General features: G+C 45.8%; 1 pseudogene; it reads right to left on the bottom strand.

Annotated features, from left to right (window-relative positions):
• Positions 1-1,896: 1,896 nt before the first annotated feature.
• LOC147712510 (uncharacterized) lies at positions 1,897-11,879 on the bottom strand (annotated as a pseudogene).
• Positions 11,880-12,110: the final 231 nt, after the last annotated feature.

The following is a 12,110-nucleotide window of genomic DNA, read 5'->3' as shown; positions in this document are numbered from 1 at the left end:
GGGACCTCTCTCAAATGGTCTTCCACCCCATTTATAAAGAGAGAGAACAGAGTCGGGGCCATCGCACAACCCTGGTGGACCCCCCTGTTCACTGGTATCCTCCCGGTCAATTCGCCCTGACCTCCCCATCTAATTCTTGCATAGGTGCCCCCATGTAGTCTTTTTATCAGCTCCAGGAGATATTGTGGGAGACCCATATCCCGGAGCACTTCCCATAATTTGGGACGGGGCACAAGGTTGAAGGCGGTTTTGAGATCTATAAAGGCCAGATATAGTGAGCACTTCCCGATGGACACGGTTTTCCAGTATGTTGCAGCAAATCTGAAAACCTGGTCCATCGTTCCCACCTTCCGTCTAAACCCTGCTTGTAAGTGTGTTAAGATATTGCCCTCCTCTAGCCAGGACACCATTCTAGAGATGAGGATCCTGCCAACCACCTTCTGAATTACATCGATCAGACTTATAGGTCTGTAGTTGGCAGGGTCCTCTTTGGCTCCCTTCTTATATATTGTAACCACTTCTGCCCCTTTCCATGACTCGGGGACTGGGTGGCCCTGGACGAGTAGGTTCATCAAAAGAAGGATGAAATTAGCCCATAAGGTGGGTTCATGTAGGAATATATCACCTGGCAGGCCATCCGGGCCAGCAGCCTTCCCAGGCGCTATATTTTTAATGGCCATTTGGACCTCTGTTAATATAAAAGGATCTACTGCGTTAAGTCATATATGCTCAGGTTCTAATATTGATTCTTCATCTTATGTCTGCTCTGTGTCAGCCTCGCAGCAATAGAGATGTAAAAAGTGGGAATACCATTGCTTTTCAGTTATATGATTTGGGACGGGCTCTATTCCCTTCTGTTAAGTTTATTTATTAGGTCCCAAAATAGCGTAGAGTCCTTTTCATAGGCCGCTCTTCTGAATTCCATCCAGTCGTCTTCCTCCCAGACACGTTTTGCTAAATCGATGGTTCTATTATAATCTTTTCCGGCCATCCTTACTGCTATGGGATCTTTTTTTCTGGAGAGCCAATGAGATAGCCTTTCTCTTTTCTCTACAGTTAGCTGTAAACCATAGATTGCCACTTTTAACTGGTTTACTTTTGTGACCTCTGGTAGCTTTAACCTTAAAATATGAGCTTATATTTAATATTAATTCCCCATAGATTCCACTTAAATCTGTTACAACTCCTTCGTCCTGCACAATAAGGAGCGTTGTTAATTCCGCACTTTTTTATTTAATCAAATTGCCTATACTAGTCAGTATGTTCTCTTGGCAAGCCACCTTGTCCCATTTTAGCCTGCGGTTGGAGTTTGTTGGAACTACTTCTTTGGTGAGCAGTAAGCTTGACTTCCTCGTGCAGTCCCATTTAATTTCAATGCAGAGAGGGTTATGGTCGCTGTCCGGCGTCTGCTTAACTTCCATATCAACCACATTCCCAATAGTTTTGTGTCCAGGAGGATGTAGTCGATACGCTAAGGGCCATTTAGTCTGTTAAAGGTCATGGCCCCATCTGGATCCGAGGGTGTTCTACCGTTTAGTGCACGAAGGTTATATTCCAATGTTAGAGCATTAATTTGTAATGCCCTAGCTGACCATCTCTTAATTGGTCTTAAGGTCAATACTGGAATAGAATGTTTCAGATCTGGTTCCAGGCCCCCAAAGCCTTAAGCATGGTTTGGGTGGTAGGTATTAGTAATGTTTATGTATATTGATTTATTAAATAAAGATTGTTGTGCTCATCTTTTAATAAAACAAACAGCTGCACCATGTGGCAGACTGACATAAAAACCAGTATTGACAATTAAGTGCCAGTGCTGAGCACCAGAAACCACTGGCTCAAATTAAGAACTGCTTAATTACTTAGTTATGCCTACTACCCCTCGTGTGGTATAGGTTATCAACTCCAGGACTCTCCAGCCATTTCTGTCTTGGTATTTTTTTCAATCTGACTCCAGGTGCCGTCCATCTCCTTGCAGCCAGCCTTGAGGCCTCGGCCCCAGGTGTTTCTTGACCTTCATCTTTTCCTTTACCCTTGAGGGTTCCAGTGAATGGCTTGCCTGGTGGTGTTTAACAAAGGCTTGCTGAGGGAGCGACCTATCCAGCCCTAGTGCCTTTTCATGATTTCTTCATGGAAAGGGAGTTGAGAAGCCTGCTGCCTTAGGTCTTTGTTGCTGATGGTGTTTAAACACTGCAAAGAGGTTGAGTAAAGACCTACTCAAGGAGATCCTTGAGCTTGAAGAAACCCTAAAGAATGACACTGCACTGACGGATGCTAAAGATCAGTTGGCAAGGATTCAGGGTAAGTTATTGGACTATAAAACATATATTGTCAATCAAAAGATCGGGGGCCTTATTTATGAAGGCCTTGCGTCAGTTTTGCGCCGCCGGTGCATCACTTTTTGTGATGCACCAGTGGTGTAAAAAATGCGCCTCGTTGCGCCATATTTAAAAAGTGACGCATCTAGGTTGATGCGTAACTTTTTAAACCCCTGCGCCACATTATACCTGCGTCAGGTATAATGTGTGCAGAGGGGGCGTTCCCCCGCAAAAAGCCTCGTAATAGTGACGCAGTGAAATCTATGAGATTTCACTGCGTCACTTTTAGGACGCTGTTGCATCAAAATCTTGCGCCTGCCTCACAGCAGGCGTAAGACTGACGCAAGCCCTTTCACATGGGGCTTTCCCCATGTGAAAGGACGCATTGCTGGAGTTGCGTCACTTTTGTGACACACTCCAGCAATGCGTCACTTTTGCGCTTACAGATACGTCAGAAATACTGACGTATCTGTAACTCCTTGCGACATGATGCGTCATACATTAAATATGACGCATCAGGAATGTCGTAAGGAGTGCGCAGTGAAAAGTGACGCATCGCTGTTTTGCGTCACTTTTCATAAATGAGGCCCCAAGGGTCTTAAGAAGAATCTAGACCGTTTCTCACATAAATGGGCATTCCCTTACGTTGAGGATCAATATTATGAAACACCTGTAGAACAGCCACAGCAGCAGAATTTCCAGCGAAGGGGTCAGAACTTTCATCGGCGTGGTCAAAGGCAGGAGAGACGGACACCAAACAACTGGGCATTTGACAACACCAGTAGTGAGGAGAAGGAATCCTCCAATCGCCCTTCCACATCTAATCAAAACAGGTTAAATTTTAAGGGCGGGCGCAAGACTACGCTCCGCCCACGGAGTGTACGTAGTGTTGCCTACTTTGTATTTTGCAAAGTAGGCATACTAGGCAACACTACGCACGCTCCGTGGACGGAGCGAAGTTGCCCGCCACCCGCCCCCCTCCCGCCCTCCTTTACATACATAAATGTAAGTAATAAGTGCATTAAAAGTAAATAAAAGCACATACCAGGTCCGCGGCGTCCCGGGGCTCCCTCTTCTATTTTGCCGCAAAATAGAAGAGGGAGCCCCGGGACGCCGCAGACCAGGTAAGTGCTTTTATTTACTTTTACTGCACTTATAATTTAAATTTATGTATGTAAAGGAGGGCGGGAGGGAGGCGGGAGGCGTGTAGTGGGGCTACGCGAAGCGTGTGAGCGGGCGTAGCATCATGCCCACTTCACGTAGCTTCGCGTAGCCCCACTACGCCTACTACGCCCACCCTTTAGTAAATTTTACACCTGATACAAGGTAAGATAAGGACTTAGGGGTTTTGTTGAGAGCTTTTTTAGGGCAAACCCAGAGAGGTACCCAAGGGGGAGGGGTGCCGGCCCAGAGAGGAAGAGGCAGCGGCAGGGCCCATTTACCACCAACATGGCAGACATACTCCCCTCGCATAACACGCAGCAGAGGCAAAACCTCCCAGTCCTAGATCATGGTAATAACCGGGAAAATGAAAGTCGGAATGATATTGTGGTTAATCTATCTAACCATAAACTGACATCTACTGAGTTAAGAGTTCTCAATAAAGGACTTGGCTTCGTCCCGACCCCCAGACATGACACTTTCCGTGTAGGATGGAATTGTTTGAAATGATGAGGAAAATTAAACTTCATAAGTTCTTTGCAGAAAAAGAAAGGGCTGTTCCATCTGTGTTTGCTACTAACCTGCATCGCACCTCTAGTTTTTGTCCACCCACTTCCTCACTGGGTCCAGAGGAGGCTGTTTTCGAACAGCGAGTGCTACAAGACATCGAAATTTTAGAACAAACTCAACAGCAGCGACACGCCTGCAATATGAGTAAGGTAGGCAGTGAAATCGTTGCAAGACCATAAGTTGGTGACGATCAAGCAGGCCGACAAAGGCGGCGCGATAGTTGTCCTCAACACATGTGATTACGAAGCTGAGGTTTTGAGATTTCTGTGGGTACGCACTAATTATCATCCTCTTATGCGGGACCCCATGTCTGAACTTCTTGACATGATCATGAGGATGGTGGCGGACTCTGGAGAAAAAAGTGGATAACATCTAAGGAGGCGGATTTTATTGTGAACAAGAAGCCGCGCATGCCGGCATTTTACATCCTGCCAAAAAACCACAAGCCTCAGCGTCCGCCCACCGGGCGCCCGATTGTCTCGGGCATTCAATCTGTGTTAGAGCCTCTGTCTCAATTCGCAGACTTCTTTCTGAGGGAGGCAGTCATTACACAAGATTCCTATGTACAGGATACCACTGACGTTCTGAATATTCTGAAGGATGTTGAGTTTGATCCTGAATCCCAGCTGCTGGTGACTATTGATATTGAATCACTGTACACCAGCATCCCCCAGGATGCCACGCTGGTGGCAGCAGCACAGGCACTGGGAGACCTAGAATGGTTTTTTGAGACCCCTCCGTCCTTTGACATGCAATGTATCAAACTAGCATTGACAAAAAACTTTTTTTAATACAAAAATCAGTTGTATCTACAAGTGTCTGGGTCTTCTATGGGGCCACGTTCACCCCAAGTCTGGCCTGCATTTATGTGGGCCATTTTGAGGGGAATGTGGTCAACCACCCCGGGAATCCCTTCAGGGAGAATATCTTCCTATGGTGGAGGTATATTGATGATGTCCTGTGTATTTGGACAGGTACAGAGGAACATCTCCTGAGCTTCCTGACGTGGCTGAATCAGGCTGATGACTGCCTCCGCTTCACGTGGTCTATCAGCAATACATCGGCCGTTTACCTTGATGTGAACATCACTGCAGGGAATGGAAGCTGGCTACAAATGTCCACCACAAAACAATGGACAGGAACTCCCTACTCAACTATCAGTCGTTCCATCCTAGAGCCTTAAGGGGTAATCTTCCTGTGGGCCAGTCTTTGCGGTATGGGCGCAACTGCTCCACTACTGAAACTTTTGTGGAACAGTCTAAGGAATTGGTGAACAAACTTACAGTGAGGGAATATCCTATGAGAATAGTTAAGCAGGCTCATAAGCGAGCTTTGAATATCCCACGAGAAGCACTCCTGGAAAGGAATGTTAAGGAGAAGCAAGATTGTATACCAGTAATTACGACTTTTGATCCCCTTTCGACCAAGATGAGACAAATTGTGAGGAAACAGTGGTCCATTCTTGATACGGCTACTAATAAGATGCCACCCCCACAATCTGCTTTTAAAAGAGGCCCTAATCTTAAGGATAAGCTGGTCCACACCCGCCTTCCCACTGCTCCATATGTTAGCTCCCTCCCAGCTGGACACTACCCGTGTGGGAGCTGTTCTGTATGTAATTTGACTCAGACAACAAAAGAGGTAACTCTACTTGATGGGAGGATTTGGTTCCTTACAAAATTTAGCAAATGCAACACATCTCATGTGATTTACAGACTGACCTGCGGCTGCAGGCTTCATTACATCGGTTTGACATCACGTAAGGTGAAGGTGCGAATACAGGAACATCTCAGCACAATCAAAGCCAAAAAACTGTCTACACGTTTGGTGCAACACTTTAGCGAGAAAGGACACGAACCCAGGGATCTCAGGTGGATGGTCCTAGAGAGGGTGTTGGGAGAAACACATAACATTGAGAACATACTGGCTAGGAAGGAGGCCAGATGGATCTTTTCAGAATGAGCAGACAGGGAGGGTTTGAACGACTCCATTGAATGGAATAAGATCACCAAACATTGATTCTGCTATACAGACAAGTACACCTTGTATGTGGGATGAAAATATGACAGTTCATTCACTTTAAAGGGCAGTGGAGAGGTGGCTGAATATATGTGAACAACATTAGGCTGTGATACATTCTGGCCGGTTTATACCATTCCCCCCTTGCAATGGATAGCAACACCAATGATGAGAGTAATGCGTGGGGAGTTTCCCCTTATGGAGAAATGATAAGACAATGATTTCACCTTTAATAAAGTTCAGGGTGACTAATATGGCCTCTAATGTTTGGTGTCAGTGTTTGTCCCTTCAAAATTGGATGAAAATCAATGATCCAGGTAGCACTTTCATGAATTAATGGAAGATTGTTTTATAGGCAGCAGTATAATACTGTGACACGCTGCTAAATATATCTTTTTATTCAAAGGCGGGATGATGTGGAAAGCTGGAGGTGGTCATTTGAATATGGAAAACTTTATGCAATGCACATCCCTCTCTAAGATGGCCGACATGGTGAAGTAGTAATAGTGGGGCATGGATGCCACTAGGCATACCCGTGGAGTATAGAGGTACACAAGCCCGCACGAGTGGTTGGTGATGATAGTAGTACCGCTCCTGTGTTGGCCGAAATTCAGACATGAGATTTACTGGTTGGACGTAATGGTTTTCCATACGTGAAAACGGCACATTCTATCTCGTTTTAGTGCCATGAGAATAGGAATGTGCTCTGAAAGAAATAGGCACACTTTGTATAAGATACTCGCAATACGAAATTTAGCCTTAGTGATCAGCAAAAGTTCCCTTCTGCTATATTTAAAGATGGCCGCCATGATTGTATCCATCGCAGGTCACATGGTACTGAAGACACACTGGCTGGGCGGGATCACAGTAAGAGTTAAATCACACGGCGTCAGTTGCTCGGAGTCGGAGCTCCTAAAAACGCTGTTGGGACGCGGCACTGGTAAGAGGGTCTGTGCCGGTTGGTGAGATGCCTGTTTATATAAAGCGTGGTAGCCAGTAGTTACGAGTCTGGGAATTGGTGATTATAGCGCGAGCAACTCGTTTGTTGTTTTTCCTTCCAGACACGTAAATTGTTGCAAGATAAACTGAGAGCATACCTATTGGTTTGAGACCATTTTTGAATGAGAATGGACTAGAAAACTATGTTACGAGCATACAAGAAGAGGGTATGGTTTGGGCAATATGTAAACCATGCATTTTTGATATTGTTATGTGTAAACTGTGTCTATATACAATTGCAGAGGACCAGATTGTGGATGGTTTTCTTAGGGACACGTGATCGATTGACACGTTTGACCCGATAAGGAGGGTTGTGTGTATGCTGTAACTTCGCAACCTCCAGGTAATTATGCTCTAAATGATCTATGTGCAACTATAGTTTTTGATATTCACTTTGCCTGTGCAGGAGGCAGGTGGTTTTTTACAACTGGCTCAAGTAGTTTATATGTCGTTATCTACCATTTTTAAAAAAATATATATTTTTATTGCAGATGATCTTTACACATTTACGCTGGTCAGGAATTACATAATCGTCATTGAGATTCAACGACCTAGAGAACTTTGGTGTAGACAGCCATTTAGCCTATAGCCCGGAGGACGGGCGGCAATAATCATAACTGTAATATGTCTACGTACTTCATATTATCATAGCTACATCCGGCAATCAAGGATTCTGCATCTGCTTTACTTTTTTCTCCAGGTTCCCCAACAAACAAACTACTCCATCCCTAGGATCTACCAGTAAGGCATCTACGTGGTTGTGCCTATTTAGTCTCCCCTCTCGCTCGGATCTTCAGTTAAAGCTAGTCGTTGGCTTATGGGGCAATCTTGGTCAGCTGGATACAACTCCGAGGAGGGCTTCTTACCCAGTCCGCTGTGTCCTTAGTGTATCTAGGAATAGAGATTGAAGTTTAACCCCCCTCCTCCCCCCCTCCCTCCCGGGCTCTGCCATCGGTGCGTTGTTATTTGGTTAGTCATTATGGTTCTGGGGAATTGGGGTCGTCAGACAGGGAAACATGCATTGAACCTGTCGTGTTGCGGTAAAACAGTCCGGTAGTTACATCACTCCTCTAAGTCGCTTCCTGCGTCATAATCACGTAGTGCTTGTACTAAAGCCTCCCGCGCCTGCGCAGACTCTAAAGCTTTAACATTCTGCTGCCTCCGCGCCAGTTGAAACCTTAGGGTGATCTCACCTAGGCATGAGCGGATTTTGCGGATTGGCAATCCGCGAATTTGCGGATTTGCGAACTCGCAATCCGCAAAATCCGCGAATTCCCGCGAATTTGCGGATTTTTTTTTTTTTTTGTGTTCGCCCGTGTTTCTGCCAGTTCGCGAGGGTTTTTACAATTTCGCAATTTGCGAACTTACCTGTCGGGTCGCAAGTTTTGCGAACTTGTTGTTTCTACGTGTCCAACCTGTTTGGGACACTCTTCTTCATCACTGCCACTCTCTGTCACCACTGCCACTCTCTGACTACTCATGCCACCCTCTGGCCCACCCATGCCACCCTCTGTTTCATCACCACACCCTCTGGTTGTCCAGTGTACATTATTTTCGGCAAAGCAAAGCACACCTTCCCTGCCTCAAGTGACCTGAATTAATTTGGGGCTGATTAATGTGTCACAGAATATTTTTTTAGCTGGCACCTGCTTCCTTAGTGCGCCCTGATTAGTGATCTTTTGCACTTGCTAAGTGCTTTCATTGTTGCAAAATTAGTTACAACACCTGCCCTGCCCCAACTGACAATAATGAATTAGGGGCTGATTAATGGATTTTAACTTCCAGCCTGGCTCCTGCTTGTCTCCCTTAGCTGTAATTCATGACCTTTGTGGCATATGTGTAACTATTCTGAGGTTCAGAGCAGGGTCACATAATAGTTTCAACTGGCAACTGAACTCTGGAGGGGCCCCTCAGGAAGCACTACAGGAAATGGCTACTAATGATGTGCCTGAACTTTTGAACCTGGTAAGTAGTTACTTTCAGTTTTGCTTAGAACGTATTTCTGCAATTTCGCACTTATTCGCGGGGCGCGAACTCACGCGAACAGTGCGAGCAGTGCGAGCAAAATCCGCTGCTCGCGGATTTGCGGATTTTGCAGGAAATTCGCAAATCTCGCGGATTGCGGATTTCCCGAAAATCCGCAAAATCCGCGAGCGGAACGGATTTTCCGCCCATGCCTAATCTCACCCCCTGCCCATTTAAGGAATTCGCTGCACCATTTAGCATCTACTGGACCCGTCCGTGCCTTCCAGTTCCGCGTAATTTCGCGTTTCGGTAGGATAAGTCCCATATCTATAAATTTGCTGGTGATTTTGTTTTTGGGGGTATGAGGGAACCAGTGGAGAACCCCAACCGCCATGTCAAACTGCAACGCCTGCTCTGTCACCCCATTAAGAGTATCTCCCACCGAATTCCAGCAGAGGGTCAAACTAGGGCAGTTCCACAACATGTGGCCAAGTTCCACTCCGGTAGCCTGACATCTAGGGCAAGCCGCTGTGTCTACGGCAAAGTATTTTTGTATCTTTCCTGGGGTCAAGTACGCACGGTGCAAAATATAGAAGTGTATTAATTGGAACCGCGCGTTATGTGTACTCTTCCAGGCTCGGCGCATCAGCTGAGCCCATGTTGTTTCAGGAATTTCCTTTCCAATGTCCGCTTCCCATTTACCTCTAAGCGCCTCCAGCGGAGGGAGTCCCTCATTAAGCATTCTGGTGTACAGGCATGTGACTGCTTTAACCGTCCCAGCCGCCATCATGGTATATTGGCATGCCATTGTTGTCTTTGGTTCTTCAAGCCCCCCCTTCCAGTGTGTTTGGATTGCTCGCGTAATCGCCGCGTGCATTAGGAAGTCGCCTCTAGGAATGTCAAAGCGATCTAAGAGCGCTGGAAACGATAGTAACATTCCGTCCTGGTAAAGGTCACCCAGGACCTTGATCCCTACTTCCCCCCAGTTCTGCAGTTGCGACCAGTCTCCACCATGCGGTAATGCTGTGATCGTCCCCAGCTGAATCTCAGGGGCGTAAATGTGGTTCACCCCCGCTTTACGCTGTGTTCGGTTCCAGCACAGCCTAAGTGTACGTTCCTCTTGCGTGAGGCCCTTGAGATCTAATCTCTGCTGAATTGCTATGTAGGAGAGCACGTGTCTAGGTATTCCCAGGCCCCGTGTTTCCTCAGGACCTCGAATCTCTCGCGCTATTTCTTGTGTGTACGTCTGTAATTGCACTGCTAGGTAATACGGTTATCTACCATCACAGGTGTCCATATAAATATGAAGTGAAAGATTGAGAAGGTGAACCCCTTTTAGCCCTGATGAAGTTGTGCAAGAATACAGCAACAAAACATGTTGGCAATAGAGAATTACATTTGGTTTGATAGGAACCACTTTTTAATTTGGGGGGCTTGCAGCTTGGAATAAAAGTTGGTTGGCCAGCAAGCCTTACCATTTTTAATGGTGAGAATCACATTTATTATTTCTGACTGGGGTTCTTTGGGCATATATACACAATAGTAAGCACTGTCTATTTTGTCTTACTATCACGTGTGTTATCACAATTGTTTGTGGTTCTTGAAAAGGAGAACAAGCACTGTTTTTCCTTTCTTTGCTTTACTTCTTTCACTGAAGAGAGGGAGTTACCGATGATGAGAAGTGGGTAAACTGGTGATTGTTAGCCAGCTACCCTGTTGGCGGTTCTACCGTGAGGTACTCTCTCTCTCCTCCAACATTTTTTCATTAGATGTAAGGTGGGGAGTTTGGATGGTAGTAGACATTATTGTTTTCAGTGAGACACTGTGATAAACAAGAGTAGTTGGATTGCACACACTCAAGGGAATTGAGATGAATATTGAAAACCCTGGCTTTCTCACATTTAATGGGAATAGGTGTCTACCGGGTGAGGCCCCATATTGTTTATAATGTTTTGAGTGGGGGCGGCCTTTCCCTTTCCTTCTTGGCTCCGAGTAGATTGAAGATGATGGTGTTTGGCCAGCAAATATGCAGGGTTTTCCTCAGACAGGTGTTGATGAAGGCCTAGACATTGTTGGCTGTGGTCACTGTTGTTCTTCAAGTATCTTCTCCATACAGAAGGACCAATTTTATGTTGATGTGAAAAAGCCAGATCTTTGTTTGCCGCTTTATCTTCTTGGAGCTCCAGATCTTCTTTCTCTAAATGAAAGCCGCCCTTGTTTTGCCAATTTTTGCCTTGATATTGGCGTCTGTGCTCCCCTGCTTGTCTCTGACACTGCCCGGGTAAGTGAAGGCCACAACCTCTTCCAGTGCATCACCTGCAAGAGTGACTGCAGTTGTGCTTGCTGTGTTAGCCTTCTGAATCTTGGTTTTTCCCTTCTGGATGTTAAGGCCAAGTTGTGCTGATGTGGCTGCCCCATTGTCTGTTTTCTCTTGTATCTGCTGATGGATAGGGGAGTGTTGGGCGAGATCATCTACAAAGTCCAGGTCATCGAGCTTCATCCAAGGTGTCCATTGGCACAAATTTCTTCTCCCTGCTGTGGATTTCTTCATGATCTAGTCTATGACCAGCAGAAAGGGAAAAGGTGAGAATAAACAACCTTTACGGATTCTGGTCCTCATTTGGAAGTCTTTGGTGAATTGTCCTCCATGGACAATCTTGTAGGCCATTCCCTCGTAAAGGTTCCTGATGATTCCTACAAGTTTATTTGGCACAAAATAGTGGCGGAGGAGTTTGCAAAGGGTCTCTTTGTACACAATGTTGAATGCCTTCTCATAGTTGATGAAGTTGACATACAGGGGGAGTTCCATTCTCTTGACTGCTCAGTGATGATGCACATTGTTGCAGTGTGGGTTACGCAGTGTTAGAACTGGTGGTCTCTAGTTGGCTGAGGTAGGTACCTTATTCCAAACAGGGACCCTTGCTTTTATTCAGGGAAAGGAGGCACACACTTTTAGATAACCCCTTCTCACCCTGGTAGCTTGGCATGACAAGGCAATGTGTAAAGTATTTGCAACCACACTCTCAGTAACACAGTGATAAAACCACAGATGGACACCACACTGATTTTTATAAAAATAGC

The sequence above is a fragment of the Lissotriton vulgaris genome, chromosome 5 (assembly GCF_964263255.1).
Source record: "Lissotriton vulgaris chromosome 5, aLisVul1.2, whole genome shotgun sequence".
Classification (NCBI taxonomy): Eukaryota; Metazoa; Chordata; class Amphibia; order Caudata; family Salamandridae; genus Lissotriton; species Lissotriton vulgaris.
The sequence above is the reverse complement of the archived record's forward strand: the minus strand, read 5'-3'. Positions and strand labels throughout refer to the sequence as shown.